The sequence below is a fragment of the Suncus etruscus genome, chromosome 15 (genome assembly GCF_024139225.1).
Source record: "Suncus etruscus isolate mSunEtr1 chromosome 15, mSunEtr1.pri.cur, whole genome shotgun sequence".
NCBI lineage: Eukaryota > Metazoa > Chordata > Mammalia > Eulipotyphla > Soricidae > Suncus > Suncus etruscus.
Window position 1 is genome coordinate 75,983,516 of NC_064862.1, and position 16,305 is coordinate 75,999,820.

Genomic DNA, 16,305 nt, shown 5'->3' on the forward strand with positions numbered 1-16,305 from the left:
CCCACAACTCAAGCATGGCTTTCACTGTACTTTCTGTCTTAGAATGTTTCTTCTGGGATACAAAGATTAATGAATATCAGAGTTAGGAAACTACACTTGTGAAAGGAGTCTTATTAAAGAAGATCCAATTTTCTGGCCCCCAAGCTGGATCAAAAAAAATTTTTTTTAAACCATTGTAAATTACAAGTACTTCATAGTTGTATTTCAGGCATATAGTGATGGTGAATTAGAGTCATTCCCACCACCAGTGTTGACCTCTCTCTACACCCTACCCTTTCTCCCCTGGTCTATTAGTGTAATAGGTCCAATTTTTGTATAGCTTGTTATAGTTTGGATCTCTTAATTCTATTGTCATTGACTTTGGCTTGAATATTTAGTGCTGACTATTTTTTCACTCAATGCATCTGAGACCATTTGTCCCAGAGCCCCACCTACTTTTTTTCTTCTCTCAATTTGTAGAAAGATGTAGAAATATGAGTTAAAACAAAGTGATTCATGTTCCAAGGCTCTATAAAAAAAGCAAAGGCCCTATCTTGAAGATATAAATAAAATTTATTTTATTTATATGTGGTGTGGCAGTTTTTTGTTTTGTATAGGCATAGTAAACACTGGGAAATTAGAAAGGATATACTCTTAACCTAAAAACAAAACCCGAATAGGGTGTCCTTACTCATGAATCATACTGTCATAAGACTGACTACAGGCTCCAGGAATACTAATTGTCAAACCCCAAGGTCTTTCTTAGTGGTTCCAGGAAAAGTTCTACTCAGCCATGGTTGTAATCAGTCTTCTGCAATTAGAGATCTTGGTTTTTGCATAGATCCTAAGTCAAGGCCGAGGTGTCATGGAGCATCTTCTGATTTCATTTCAGTGTTTGGTGGTGAAGCAGGAAAACCTGTCCTGAGAGCAAGTTGTTGCTGTTTCCTCATAGTCAGGGTGTCATATGAACTTACCCTGGAGCAAGTTGGCATTAGCGGAGTGGCATTAGGGGACTCCCGTAGGGGGATTTTGATTCCTTGGTTCAGAAAACTGTGCTGGTTCCAAGGATGAGATCTGAGGTTCAAGGTTGGGTGGTTGGTGTCTGATCAATTGAGGCCTAAATCAAGTCCCCATGACAAATGTTCAGGGTTAAAGGCATCCCTGCACTATAAAATTGATGGGTTCTTATCCCTATGAGATAAGAACTTCTTTTCCATATGTAAGATTTCTCATTTTAGTGTGCCTATGCAAAAAGGAATAATGCCATATAATGCTATTGTGTGCATTTGGGCTAAAAATAAAAAGATAACCATTCTCTCGTAACCTGGATCTATCCTGACCTCAGATCCCAAGCAATAACCTTTCTACTAGGATTTCCTACTAATCAGTTCCAAAAAAAAATGATGGGGAAGATACCTCTAAATATGGAAATAAAACACTAATAATTATAATTATTAAGGAAATGATGATCCTGGAATTTCTAATGGAAACTAATTGTAGGTGCTTACCTCCTTGAGCTTTCCACTAGTGAAGGTCGGGGACAGTAAGGATCGAAACTCTCTTCCAGTGCTCATCACCTCAGACAGAGAGACAGCGTCTTTCATAAATCCTATTGGACCTTGGGGCTAGAGTCCAAAGAAAGATCATTTTCCTCTTTTTAATTGTTGAGGGTCTCAATGGGTGTAAAACATTTGTCAAGTGATCATCATAAATCAATGAATGTTTAATGAGTGTATTTAGTATCAGACCCTATACTTGAAGATAACCAAATATTGGTTCCAATTGCCCAGCTTCTCATGATTGAAGTGTAGACCTCATAGCTGATGTGGTTTCCAATCTCCTTCAGATTAGAGGCTCTTGATTAAGGAATGTGTACCCCAATGGAACAGACAGGAGAGAGATAGGATATACTTCAGGGCAGTGTAAAGAGTGGCTCAGAGATACTCAGATACCTTGGCAAATGGGCACCTTAGACTAGTTTTTAGGTTCTTATATATACATATACATATATATGACCAGACACTGAAAAAGAAATATCTTGGAATGGTAAATTTTCTAAAGTATAGAACCAAATAGTATAGTGGGTAGCATAGTAGAGTAACTATTATAGCCACTTGTCTTACATATTATTATTATTATTGTTTTTTTTTTGTTTTTTTTTTTTGTTTTTGGGCCACACCCATTTGACGCTCAGGGGTTACTCCTGGCTATGTGCTCAGAAATTGCTCCTAGCTTGGGGGGGACCATATGGGACGCTGGGGGATCGAACCGCAGTCCATCCTATGCTAGTGCTTGCAAGGCGGAAAGCTTACCTCTAGTGCCACCTTCCTGGCCCTGCCTTACATTTTTTTTTTTTTTTTTTTTTGTGGTTTTTGGGTCACACCCGGCAGTGCTCAGGGGTTATTCCTGGCACGGGGGACCATATGGGGCACCGGGATTCGAACCGAGATATTATTGACCCAGATTCAATCCCCAGCATTCCATATGATCCCACAAGTCCTACAGGAGTAATATTTGAGTGTAGATCAAGGAATAACTCTGAGCATCAACAAGGGTAGCCTGAAAACCAAAACCTAAAAATATTTTAAATAACTTGATATTCAAAGAATGATAAATTTATTTCCTATCTGATGAAGTGATATACTACTATGCAGAAATACTTTACCTCCAACTTTCCACTCAGAAATAGAAGGAAAAAGAAACACTGTTCCTTCTCAGTTTGGATTAGGACTAATAAATCCACCAAACTAATGATTTATTCAATTTCCTAAAATATATTTGTTTCCAAATGTAAACCTTGATTACCCATGAGAAAAAAAGTATCAGGAAGGGAAGAGAACCTCCTTATGGTAATGTCTCCCCATGATTCCCCAGCCAGAAAGGAAAGCCTTTTGATGTCTCCATGATGGCAGGAAAAGAGTGATCAACCTCAGAACCCACAAATGACACACATTCATTTGTGGGTTCTGAGGTTGATCACTCTTTTCCTGCCATCATTCACATTCATTAGTCATAGATGGAAACCAGTCTGGGAGAGCTCAGGAATTCAGTGAAGTGCTTCTACAGAAGCAAAAATGCATCAAAAGGGGAAGAAAAACAGCATCTTGGTGATCTCACTTATTTCCCACCATTGATTTGTAGGTTTGATTCATTGTGTTCCCAGCTTCAGTGCATTAGTGCAAGCTCAGGTAAATGGATGCATATGGGCATGGACTAAGATCAGACTAAGAGAAGGGCCTAGAACAATTTTACTGAGTGTGCATGTGCATATGCGTGTGTGTGTGTGTGTGTATGAGAGAGAGAGAGAGTGAAAGAGAGAGAGAGAGAAGAAGAAGAAGAGAACAAATGGATGACTGCTAACCATCTGCTCACAGCGACCTTGAGATGGACCTGACAGCCTGCCAAGGCCACAATGGCAACATTATATTTCTGATACTTCTGAAAAGATTTCAAAATTACTTTGCTTAGAAACTCAGAATAAGTTCATTGGATGGATTTGTGCTTTTCTAGTTTGCCTTAAGTATAATTCCTGGGACAGTGCTAAGGGTTAACATGAATGTATACCTTGGTATGTGCTCAATACCAAGAGGTAGCTCAGGACTTCAGATCTGGGATAATCTGTAGTCCTTTGCTTTTCCAGGATAATCTCAAGATAATGTTGCTTGAGTACCAAGGTATAACAACAGGGGGAAAGTGGAGGAATGACCCTCCAAATGAAAAATAATGTAGAACAAGAGGAATCCAGTTTATATGGTTTTAAAGTGGCTCAGATCAATAGGTTAGAAAAACAGAACACAGCAAGAGAAAGACCCAGACATATATGCCCAGCTGAGCTTTAATACAAGTGCAAAAGCAACTCAATGCAGGAAGGAGGAACTTTCTGGCATGGTACCAGAGCAGTTAATATAGACACCCCTCCCCCAAATGAACCTGACATAAAACTAAACACAAACCACTCAAATAAACACAAAATGTTCTTAGAACCAAGGAAAACACAAACCATGCCAACTTTAGAACTTGGCTCCTTGATGAAAAACGTTCCTGCATGCATGGGGTGAGATCTGAGTGAGTTTTATGTAGAGCCCGAATACCAGTATCCTGCAAGGGTGTTGGGAGCTATGCAGGAGATTCACAGCATTGGGGAAGCAGATTGAGCAGAAGAAATAGTTCAGAGCATGGATGTAGGGCACGTGACATGAAAAATCTTTGACTTTTCTGGTAACTTCCTGTAAATAACTAACTATAAGCATTGGGTGCATTAATCAAATTCCAATAAAAAGCAGTGTGCCTACCCGCCGGTTTGTGAAGACGGAATAACACTCTTTCACGAGCACTGTCTTGATTATGTCTTTGTCAGTAATAGCCAGCATAGGCTGTGGTCCATCAAAAAACCTGTGGTGAGAAAATAGCAAATTTTCTGCAAGAAGCCAGTGTCTGCACATGACTCATGCAGATCCCAAGGATTCAGCTGTGAAAGAACATTACAGTTTATTAAAGTCTAAGAAATGTGCCCATGATGTCCCGGGACAATTCTCCATAATTTTTGTGCATTCAAGAATTATATATCAAGAGGGTATTTGGATTAATAAATAATAGAAAGCAAACAAATCAAACACAAAACAATATAAAAACAAACCAGTCATTTAACTAATTATATTGAAGGCAGTTATAAAACATGAAAAGAGTATATATGCCTTAATATAAGGAAAGTATAAACTGTTTGCTCACAAACATATAAAAATGTCTGCATAGGCATAATTTTCAATTACTCAAGAAACATAGCAGGGTTTGAGGGATATTTCAATGGGTAAGGTGCTTGCTTTGCATGCAGCCAACCTGGATTAAATCCTTAGCACCACTTATGATCCCATAAACTCCCACCAGGTCTGGTGTTCCCTGAGCACAGAGTCAGAAGTAAGCCTTGAATGCAGAGATAGGAGTAATCTCTAAGCATTCCAAAGTGTGGTTCAATAAACAAACCAACAAAAATGGTAATAGGGATGGAAATAACTGATGTGCCCTGTTTGTAAGGTTTCCTAAGAAAAGTTGACATTACTATTAAAGAGAGGTGTTTAGGGACCAGAGCAATACTACAGCAGGGAAGGCGTTTGCCTTCCACATGCTATGTGGCATCATATGGCTCCCTAGAGACCCACCAGAGTAATTACTGAGGGCAGAGCCTGGAATAAACCCAAAACACCACTGGGTATGGCAAAGAGAGAGAGAGAGACAGAGAGACAGAGAGAGAGACAGAGAGAGACAGAGAGAGAGAGAGAGACAGAGAGACAGAGAGAGAGACAGAGAGAGCAGGAAAGAGGGAAAGAGAGGTATGAAGAGAGGGAGAGTGAGGGAGAGAGAGATTCTTTGGTGGCATCTGTTACCCTCTCCCAACTTCATGTTTATCCCACCTGAATGATCAAACCGCCCACACGTGAGATGGGTAGGGGGTATCTTGAAGAAAGAAAAATAGGGCTGGCTGGGGGAAAGGAGAGAGTCAGATGTACGAGGGATCATGGAGGGCGGCTAAAAAAGGCTGCATGAAAATCGTAGCTTAGAAGCCATGTGGAGAAATCCACATGGTGGTTAGAACCTTGAAATAAAGCTAAATATCTCCTGAAACCTTCAACTGACTGTTTGTGATCTCCACTGTTATCCTGCACCTTTAGACCAGTAGGCTGAAGAGGCTACAAATGCCGGGCCAAGCCGAGAAAGGCCTCACCTTCCACTATAGAACTTTAGCTTTAAGCAACAACATCAAGTTCAGATTTACAAGAAACGAGATCCAGATAAATAAAACATGTCCAGAAACTCTCTCTCATCTCTCTCTCTCTCTCTCTCTCTCTCATCTCATCTCTCTCTCTCTCTCTCTCTCTCTCTCTCATCTCTCTCCTCTCTCTCTCTCTCTCTATCTCTCTCTCTCTCTCTCTCTCTCTCTCTCTCTCCTCTCACACACACCACACACACACCCGGCAATGCTCTGGGGTTTACTCCTGGTTCTACACTCAGAAATTACTCCTGGCAGGCTCGTAGTCCATATGGGATGATGAGATTCGAACTTATATAATAAGATTTTTACTCCGGCCCTTCTTTTTTGTTTTTTATTTGGGCCACACCCAATGAAAACCAGGGATTACTTCCTGGCTTTGAGCTCAGAAATCGCTCCTGGCTTGGGGGACCATATGGGACTCCGGACCGGGGGGATCGAACTGCGGTCCATCCTAGGCTAGCGCAGGCAAGGCAGACACCTTACCTACTCAGAGCCACTGCTCCTGTCCCCTCTTTCTGTTCTTATTAATCCTAATGCTTTCCACAAGGACATGGTAAATCCATTTTTGTTTTTGTTTTTTGTTTTTGGGCTACAACCCAGTGACAACTCAGGGGTTACTCCTGGCTATGCGCTCAGAAATCGCCTCGGCTTGGGGCCATATGGGATGTCGGGGGATCTAACCGCGTAGTCCATCCTAAGCTAGCACGGGCAAGGCAGACGCCTTACCACTTACAACACCACTTCGGCCCCAGATAAATTTGTCATTTTAATTTGGTTGTGAAGAAGGAATATTGACAGGTTTCTGATTACATGGTAGAAGGACGTGAATTAGAGATACATGTACATTTAAAGGGAACCAAGGAAGAATAGAGAGAATAGAGGAACAGTAGGTGCCCACAAAAAGTGATGCTATGGTCTAAGGCCATGAATATCTGGAGCCCTGTGACAGGAGGGAGGCTTGGTCTTTGGGGACACCAGCAGGATGGATGAACCTGAGCTCAATCCAATTGGCTCTATCCCAGAGACTCTGGGCAGAGAACATCCTAACTTGGGTATAGGGGTCTTAATCCCAGAGACTTTACAGAGTACTTACCCCCATATTTTCCCATACTTATTAAACACAGTTTATATCAAAAGTCCCAAAATCCCTGCAATGAGAAATAAAATTATATTAGTCACCTAAAAGTCTTGAACTGAGATATTTGAAGAGGAAGCAAAAACAAAACAAAAAAGTCAGTGTGCAATGTCCCCACTTTCAGTAGGAACAAAGGCAGTGTCCAAGAATGAATAGTCATAGATTGTAACTAGGTGCTAGGCTCACACACTAGGATGGGAATCACCCCCTAGGGCCTGACAGAGATGAGCAGTAGTGGGTAAATGATATGGGACTTGCACCCTCAAATGGCCCAGCTCATCGCCATATATATCCATGGAAGGGAAAGTCTCTAGTGGCTTCCTTATTAGTATGGTAAAGTAAAGTAAACTCAGCCTTCTGAAGGAGATGGAAGTGGGTCCTCTAACTACCAAGGACAGAGCAATGTGCAAGTGTAGGGCCCTAAATCTCTTCCTGCTGGCTGGCTGAGGCAATACGAAGAGGAAACCATAGTTGCTGGGTGGCAGCTCTCCCAGGAGGTTCTCAATCATCCTCTAGGGGTAACTAAGCTGGACCAACAGCCCAAATGAACCACACGGGGAGCTCAAAGCACACTCACATGTCTATAGGACAGCAATGTTCCAAAGAAGGGCAGTGGTTTTGGTCCAGGAACTCCCAGCTTCTTGAACCAGCCATGTTTCTGGGTTCCATATCTATGAGAAAAAGAGAAAGGAAGTAACAAATCGTGCAATTCGGTAGCTCAGCATCTAAGAGCAATTAGAGAGGATAAGGAGATGATAAATAGACAAGAAAGAAACAACACCCCATTACCCCTCCAGGATAAAACCTAGCAGCTGATTCATTCTCCTGCAATAGTCTCAGCAATAAAAATACTCATGACTGAAACCCAACTACAATCATATTTGTAATCAAGGTGTTTAAATAAAGCTAATAAAAAAGATTCAGCTAAATAATTAAGATCCCAAACAAAAATGATAGTCACGACTCTTCCCAGGTGTATGGGAGGACAACTCAGGGGTTTCTCAGAGCGGGGACATATCCTTTTATAGCCCACAGTAACGCCTGATAACTTTAGAGAGATATGTCCCAGTTTTAGAATATAATCTTATCAACTACCAAGCCACTAAATTTGTTCCATGCTGCTGCTTACCATCACTCAAAATTTCATAATAGTGTCTTCTCAGTGGAATCAATGCAAATATGATGAAAAAGTTGCATGTAGGGCCACCAAGTTCAGTGTGCCTCAACAGTAACACAGAAAGCTCAACTAGCCCAGTGAATCCTTAGATAATGTCTTTGGTAATAACATGAGAGACAGAGCAATTACTACAACTTGATCCTTATTAATTTAAATTTTGATGAATTCATCTGCCTTTCGGTTGTAGAAAACAATATGAGATAAATTTGTTTGGGCCTGCAAGAGGGCAGGTGAGGTGGTGAGTGGGAACTGGGGACACTGGTGCAGGAAAAGTCACACTGTTGGTGAGATCAGCAATAGAACATTTAGACACATCTACATTGTGAACAACTTTGTAAATCCCTAGAATAACTTTTTGAAAATAGTGTATTGGGGTGAGAAAATGCTAGAAAGAGGAGAAAGGCAAGCATCTGACAGGGACTCCATCCCCAGTACCATGCATGTTTCCCAGAACACCATAAACACTGATCCCTGAGCAGAGAGCCAGAGTCAAAGGGAACATAGCTATATGTTTCCCCAAAATATGATAATGACAATATAAAAATAATATAACCAAAACATGTAGGCAGTAGCTGAAATGCTGCACTGAGATGTGCCTCTCAGCCCCAGAATGAGACCTTGAGAAGCATGGAGGTGGCACTTGGCTAGTTCCTAGCTTGACAGGAAACACAGAGCTATTTCTTTTCCTCTCATATCTCACTGACATCCTAACTCTAGTCATATATCCATACAATCAATGCACAGAGAACACCTCTAGACTGAAACAATAGAATCTTAGCACACTTAATGAACAGTGATTATAGTCCAACAATAATGAAGACCCAGCCACTATTAACCAGCTATATGGCCTCTCTGATAAGGACTTGTATAAGATGTTTAAATGTGGAGAAATATTTCAGATGTTTCAGGAGCTCAAAGAAACAATGGAACAGTCAGTAAAATACAAGAGAATATGAGAGCAGAAATGAGGAAACTACAAGCAGAAATGACAGAGCAGAAAACCTTGGTAGGCCAAATGAAAAACTCATTGGAAGGCCTCACCTACATGGTAACAGTGGTTGAGGACAGAATCTTGAGCTCCAAGATGAGTTACTGAAAGCCTTCAAAAAGCAATACAAAACAGAAAAAGGTCTCAAATGAATGAAGACCTGAAAAGAAGACTGTGGGGAAAATGCAAAGAAATTCAAACATAAGAATTATCAGAGTGCAAGAGGTTGAAGAAGTCCTGAGAAAAAAGCCACAGTCAAAAATCTCATTGTTGAGAAGTCCCCAGAGCTGAAGTGCATGTATTTTTAGATCTTGGAGGCCCAAAGGGTACCAGCTAAAAGAGACCCAAAGTTAAAACACTTCAAGACAATCTAATAAGAATAATGTTAATCATGAGATAAAATAGTGAAATCAGCAAGACCAGGGAAGCAAATTGCATATGAAGGAGTGTACTTAAGGTTGACAGCAGGTCTTTCAAATGAGACCTTCTGGGCCAAAACTCAAAGGGAGAATAGAATTTTAAAAAAAAAAATCTCATGAATAAAAAAGTGAAAGCCAATCTGTGAGGTCTAAAGCCAATCTGTGAGGTTTAAAATTTTGAAGACACAAGAATATCTCATCCAGACACTGGATGTAGAGGGGCATGTTACTCACTGATCAAAAGTGGCATGGCTATGGATCTAAATCCGGCTTTTTTCTGTAGTGGCAACCAACAGTTCACTGATACTAATCATCAAGGTCAAGACTAAGCACTTTGATTGTGTTTCCTAAACTCTCAAGAGAAACACAATCATATAGCAGATTGTCCCCATGAAGAAATCTAGTTCTGGTGACTCTTCATGAAGGTAGAGGGATACTTTGAAATCTGTTCAGTCCCAGAGGGAGATTAAGGCTGCTTTGGGTGCAGCTGGAGGACTCCCACCTCTAACAGGGTTGGCCTATATTATGGGCCCTGTTTATGCCAACTACTGATCTCTGAACTTCAGGCACTTACTGTGGTAATGACCACTCTAAAAGTCCACTGCTTCCTATATACACACCAGATTCTCTGTGCCAGGCATCAAGGACTAGAACCCCAGCACAGTGCTGTATAGGGATCTGCCAGGGAAACCTATACATTCAGTGATTCTTGGAGCCACTATCCAGAATGCCCCTTCATGTTCATGGCTTCCATTCTCACTCAGTCAATGGCCCCCAGGAAGCTTAATATCTTGCAGGCAGGTACAGGTCAATCTGCCAACTACATCTAAAAACAGAAAGTGATACTAGACACCTGTCCCAATCAAATTCTAGAGATTCTATTACTCACACCAATGTGCTCACAGATACTGATCACAGTCCTCTTCATCCTCCAGTTAAAAGTCTGTGTTGTGTCAATTGGAAAAATGGCACTAATATGCAATGAAAGTAAGCTACCTCGACCATTTTGAAGCATCATCACTGAAAAAATGCATGCTAAACTTTGCAGAAAGATGGGAAACAAAAGAACTAAGGCCCGTCTCCTTAGAAACTTCCATTTTAATGTGAGTTGGGAACTCTTGTTAAAGGCCAGGTGTGACTATAACCAGCCCCTTACTGGATCCATAATTATCCTTCTGGGTTTGCACTGGTTGTCAATTCAATTAACCCCAGGAGGAAAGAATGACAGTATGAGCCTCATAGGCAGAGTCTGAGGTGTTTCCCACCCCACCCCCAAACATATCGAATTAAGCATCATCCCCCCAGAACCCCTTTGATCTTTCCACTGGAGAAGGGAAAAACTTGGCAGCCCAAGTTCAAGGTGACACAGTAGGCAGGACGACACTCACAGATAAACAGCAAGGTTGCTGCCAGAAGGATCCCGGATTCTACAGAAAAACTGGGACTCAAGTCCATGGTGACTCCTGAACACTCTGCCCTTCAGTCTTCCTGTCCTGGATGACCTGTTCTTAGCTAGCTTCTGGGTGCTGAAATCCCTCCAGTTTTCAGGGATTCACTTGCCAGAGGATTTAATATGCTGGGAAAGGGAGGGGCTGGGGCTGGCCACTCTCTTGCTCTGAGTGTCTTATCTTCTGCTGATTTGTTCATTGTAAGCCCTTTAGCTTTCTCTGATACAAACAAAGTTGGTAGCCAACTAAAGCATCACTCACAAAGGCAACTGATACTAAGCAAGTGCCAGAATCAGCTGGATAAGTGAGTTATTAAGACACCAAATAAACATTTCCTCTTTTTCTTTCTCAATAACCTGAACTGGAGTTATTCTCCCATTCCAAGATACCCAGGAGAAAAGAATAAACTTCAAACTTCATGTGTCAAAATTCCTTCCCAAGAGTGTGGTTCTGGAACATCTCAGACTAACGGTAGCCCATTCCTGCTAAAGTCCCTTTTGAGGACCTGAGATAGAGTGTCTCATTTCATGCTTTGCTGTATAGCATTAGAACAGCTTAATAATATAGTTTGAACATGCTGGAGAGATAGCATGGAGGTAAGGCATTTGCCTTTCATGCAGGAGGTCATTGGTTTGGAATCCCGGCACCCCCATATGGTCCCCCGTGCCTGCCAGAGCAATTTCTGAGGACTGGAGCCAGGAATAACCCCTGAGCACCTGCCGGGTGTGACCCAAAAACCACACACACACACACACAAATATATATATATATATATATATATATATATATATATATATAGTTTGAACATGTGATTTATATATTTTTAAATATCATTGTTATTTTTAAGAAGGATTCATTTAATCTATATAATATTTCTGAAAAGATTATCCTTTTAGTCTTTTAATCACTATCAATATTAATCTTTAAAATTCATGATCAGGCAATGTATTTCCATTTCCTCATGTACTTTTTATTTCTCACAGTTGAGATACATCATTTCTTTTTTTTTGGGGGGGGCACACCCAGTGGCACTCAGGGGTTACCCTTGCTCTACGCTCAGAAATTGCTCCTGGAAGGCTCAGGGAATCATATGGGATGCTGAGAATTGAACCCAGGTCCTACTGCTGTGCTATTTTTCTGGTCCCACATTATTTTTTTTATGTAATATGGACCATTGTTCTTTGATCAAGTAACTGTATGTGAGAAATAGAGCATGAACCCCTCTTCAACATATATTGGGAAATTGGTCAGTCACAGGTAAAAATAGGAACACAGACTCATTTCTAACACCACACACAAGTCATATCAATATGGATTAAAGACCTCTCTATCAGAACAGAACTATATTGATAAAAGTGTGAATCATGCATCATGACACTGAGTTAGAACTTTCTTCAATAATTCAATGCCACTGACAAAGCAAATAGAAGCAAAGATCAACAAATGATCTTTGCACCATTGGGAAAAATCATTTTGCACTCAGCACATCAAATAAAGTGTTGATATCGAGGATCTACAAAGCACTCAGAAATGTTAGCTCCACAAATTCTAATAAAGTCATAGAAAAAATGGGGAGAAGAAATTAACAGACACTTCTCTGAGGAAGACCAACAGATGACCAATAGACAAATAACAACATGTTCACCATCAATCATCATTAGAGAAATCCAAATCAAGGCAACAATGGGGTACCACCTTACACCAGTGAGAATGGCACACATAAAAAAATAATGGGACCAATCTCTGTTGGCAGGGATGTGGTAAGAAAGGAATGCTCATTCACTGTTGGTAGTAATGCTGCTTGGTCCAACCCCTATGGAAAACAGTTTGGAGTGTGCTCAGTAAACTCAGAATTGAGCTTCCATATGATGCAGCAATCACAGTCCTGGATATCTATCCCCAAGATAGAAAGACATTCATCCAAAAATATGCATGCACACCATTATTAATTGCAGCACTCAGCACAATAGCCAAGATTTGGAATCAACCTGATGTTCAACAACAGATGAGTGGATCATGAAGATGTGTACTTATAATACAATGGAATACTACATAGTAGTAAGAAACGATACAATCATACAATTTGCAGCAACATGGTTGGAACTAGAAAATATTATGTTAAAAGAAGTAAGACAGAAGAAAAATGGTTGCAAGTCAGCCCCTGAAGAGGTTGACTGATGGAGGGATGGAGGATGAGGTCTTTCCCCTCCAGCTTGGAGCACGTGTCTGCCGGAGGTTCTGAGGTGAAACGGCGGGTAAACAGCTCACGGACAGTCAGGCTTGTGGAAATATTAGCTTTATTTGGTGGACAAGACTGAAGTCCAACATCTCAGTATCAGTTCCCAAAGCCTCTCGCCTTCCACGGACCCTTGTTTTTATCCCCCAGAATCAGGTACCACCCAATGGTGGGATCAGATACCATCCAATGGTGGAAGCAGAATCAGGTACCACCTTAGGGTGGGGGCAGAATGCCAGGTCACACCCTAGTGTAGGGCACAATCACCGATCAGGGTAGGGTCAATAACATAATAACCCCATAAAATGTTTACATACACAACAAAAAATAAATAAATACAGAATAATCACACTTATTTGAAGTATTTTTAGAATATATACCATATATACATATAATACTCCACGAAGAAACAGAATGGTCTAAATGGTAGAAACTCTGAACACCATAGGTGTCAGGGTCTAGTGAGAAGAAGTGATCAAATCAAGCAAAAGAGCGGAAACTCAAAGCCTCGACTATCTGCCAAGGGTCTCAAACTCGCAGCCCGTGGGCCACAAACGGCCCTCCGTACAACATTTTGTGGCCTGCCCTAGAGGAATCTTTTTTTTGTTTGTTTGTTTTGTTTTAGTTGTTTGGATCACAGCCCCCAATGTTTAAGGCTTACTACTGACTTTGCACTCAAGGATCACCCCGACTTTGCCTCCTGCGGCCCTCAGGTAAATTGAGTTTGAGACCCCTGTACGAAACCAGCAACAATGGAAACAGCAATTTTGGTTTCAGGTGTTCAATCAATGTCTCACTACAAAGGCTTATAATAATGTTCTAATGTATTTATCCACAGAACCAGGTGGAGAATATGATCGGAAGCTAGAGACTGCCACTGCAGTGATTACTAACAATATGTTTTAATGCCTTAATTTTATTAAATATAAAATAACCCTCAGCTTCTTTGTCCACAATGGTTTGGAAAAATAGGGTGGACACTCTAACTTTGCAAGTTGGTGCTCTATCATACTAGATACCATATACAGTGCTCATTATGAAAATGTCTTGATAAAATACTCCAATTTACTCATTTCCTTTTGATTATGTCTTCTATTAGGACCTAAAGCATATGACCACTGAGACCGCTGAAACAGATATCTGCACAGAGCAGACGTATGCTATAGGTCCCACTCATCTGTTTTGCATACTACTATTATTCCATTTCTTGTTTTTATTTTCTATTTTTTCCTTCTTTCCTTCTCTCCATTCTTCTTCTTTAATTCAACCTATGTTACATAAAGCCCATGCTGTCAGTTTCTTGTTAGGAAACAAACCTTAATGCATAAGACTCGGCAGATGATACTACATAGGGTAGATGCGGGGTCCTGTAAGCCCCCCGGGGGGGCCCGGCCAGCGGGAATCGGCTGGGAGGCTCTCGGACGACCGCACCTTTATTTGGCTGGGTCAGAAGAATAACCACACCTGTAAAAAATCTGAGAGAGGTTAGTTATAATGACCTCAGGCGATATAACCGGTCTAAGGTGGTCTTTATTGGGGTCCAGCATCTCTTATATAGAGGAGGAGAAAGGGGCAGGTAAAAAGACGGTGTCAATCATACATTTTGGCGCGAAAGCCATGAGACAAAGGCAGTAAATCGTCTTCCAGAGGGGAGGGAGAAGGAGTGACAATTTTACAATCATTCCCAAGTCAGCAGCTTTCAAGGGATTGCCCTATGACCCTAAAATAGGGTCTGCAGCTCACTATCCGGAACTTTCAGCAGTTTGTGATGGGGCAAGCTTTGTTGCATAGCCATTAACTCCGGAATGAAGTTAAAGGGAGTAGCCTAAATCTGGGAATGGTATCGGGTTGTTTGCTTTCTCTCCGGGCTTCAAAGAGAATATCCTGCAGCTGCAAATACCTTTCCTGTTAGCTCAAGGGCTCACAGCAAAGACTGCACGTAGGCAGCTTTTAGATGAAAAAAGCTGCATTAAGACAGAAGACAGAAAAATTGATCTCTGATAGGAAATTGTCTCCAACAGGTAGACACCTCTTACAGTCCTCATTACCACATTGTTGATACTCTAGATGTGAAAATTATGCTTATACTAAAATGTTCCAATCACTATTTTACCTTGAAAGATTTATTTAACAAAGTTCACCCTTGTCATTGATGAAGTGCCTAGAAATGGGAAAACCTTCCAACTCGAGGTACAGAACCAATTTTTTTCTTTTCACTTATTTTTTCTTTATTTTCCCCTCTTATCTTTTTTCCTTCCTTTCTATCATAATCTATATTTTAGCTATTTATTTATCTTTTCTTAATTTAGTTATTTCTTAAGCACTCAGACTCATCCTTATGAATATATCTCTAATATCTGTCTATATGCGGGCATGAGTTTGTATATAATGGACTCCTCTTTGTCTACCAAACCTAAATTATAAACAATTTATGCTTACTGTGTATAGAGCCCCTCTTATATATTATCCCTCCTCCCCCTGTTCAGAAATCCTTTTTATCCTCTCATCCCTCAAATCCTGATTTGTTATTCCTCCCTATTAAACCCTCTCGAACTCTCTTGAACTCAGTAGGGACTGAGAATGACTTCCTGCCCAATAAGTCACACCCAGCTCCCAAAGTGAAAGGACAGCCTCTCAGTCCCACATCTTGTGCCCTGGCAAGAAGCTGCAACTACCTGCTGACTCATTTTATGTGGCCCTTCTCACATGCACCCCTAAATGTGGACTGTTAAATGCTACTGGATTCAGATCCAGAATGACCCCCAGCTCAAAGACACTACCTGATCTCTTACTGCTGCAAACCATTTCTCAAACTCAACAAGACCAAGATGTGAGATGAAAATGTGCCCTAGATCTCACTCCCAGAAGAATTTCTCAAAAGACTTAATGAGAATATCTATATTTTCTTTGTATGTTTAATATCTCTATAGGATTACCTCTTAGTAATCCTATACATTTATTTCCAAATGTAAAGACAGCCTCTTCCATCCCTTTGTAAAATTACCTTTAATTAACTTTTAAATTTTATTTTTCTATTATATATATATATAAATATATTTGGGGGGCACACCATTTGACGCTCAGGGGTTACTCCTGTCTATGTGCTCAGAAATCACTCCTGGCTTGGGAGGGCCATATGGGATGCCAGGGGATCAA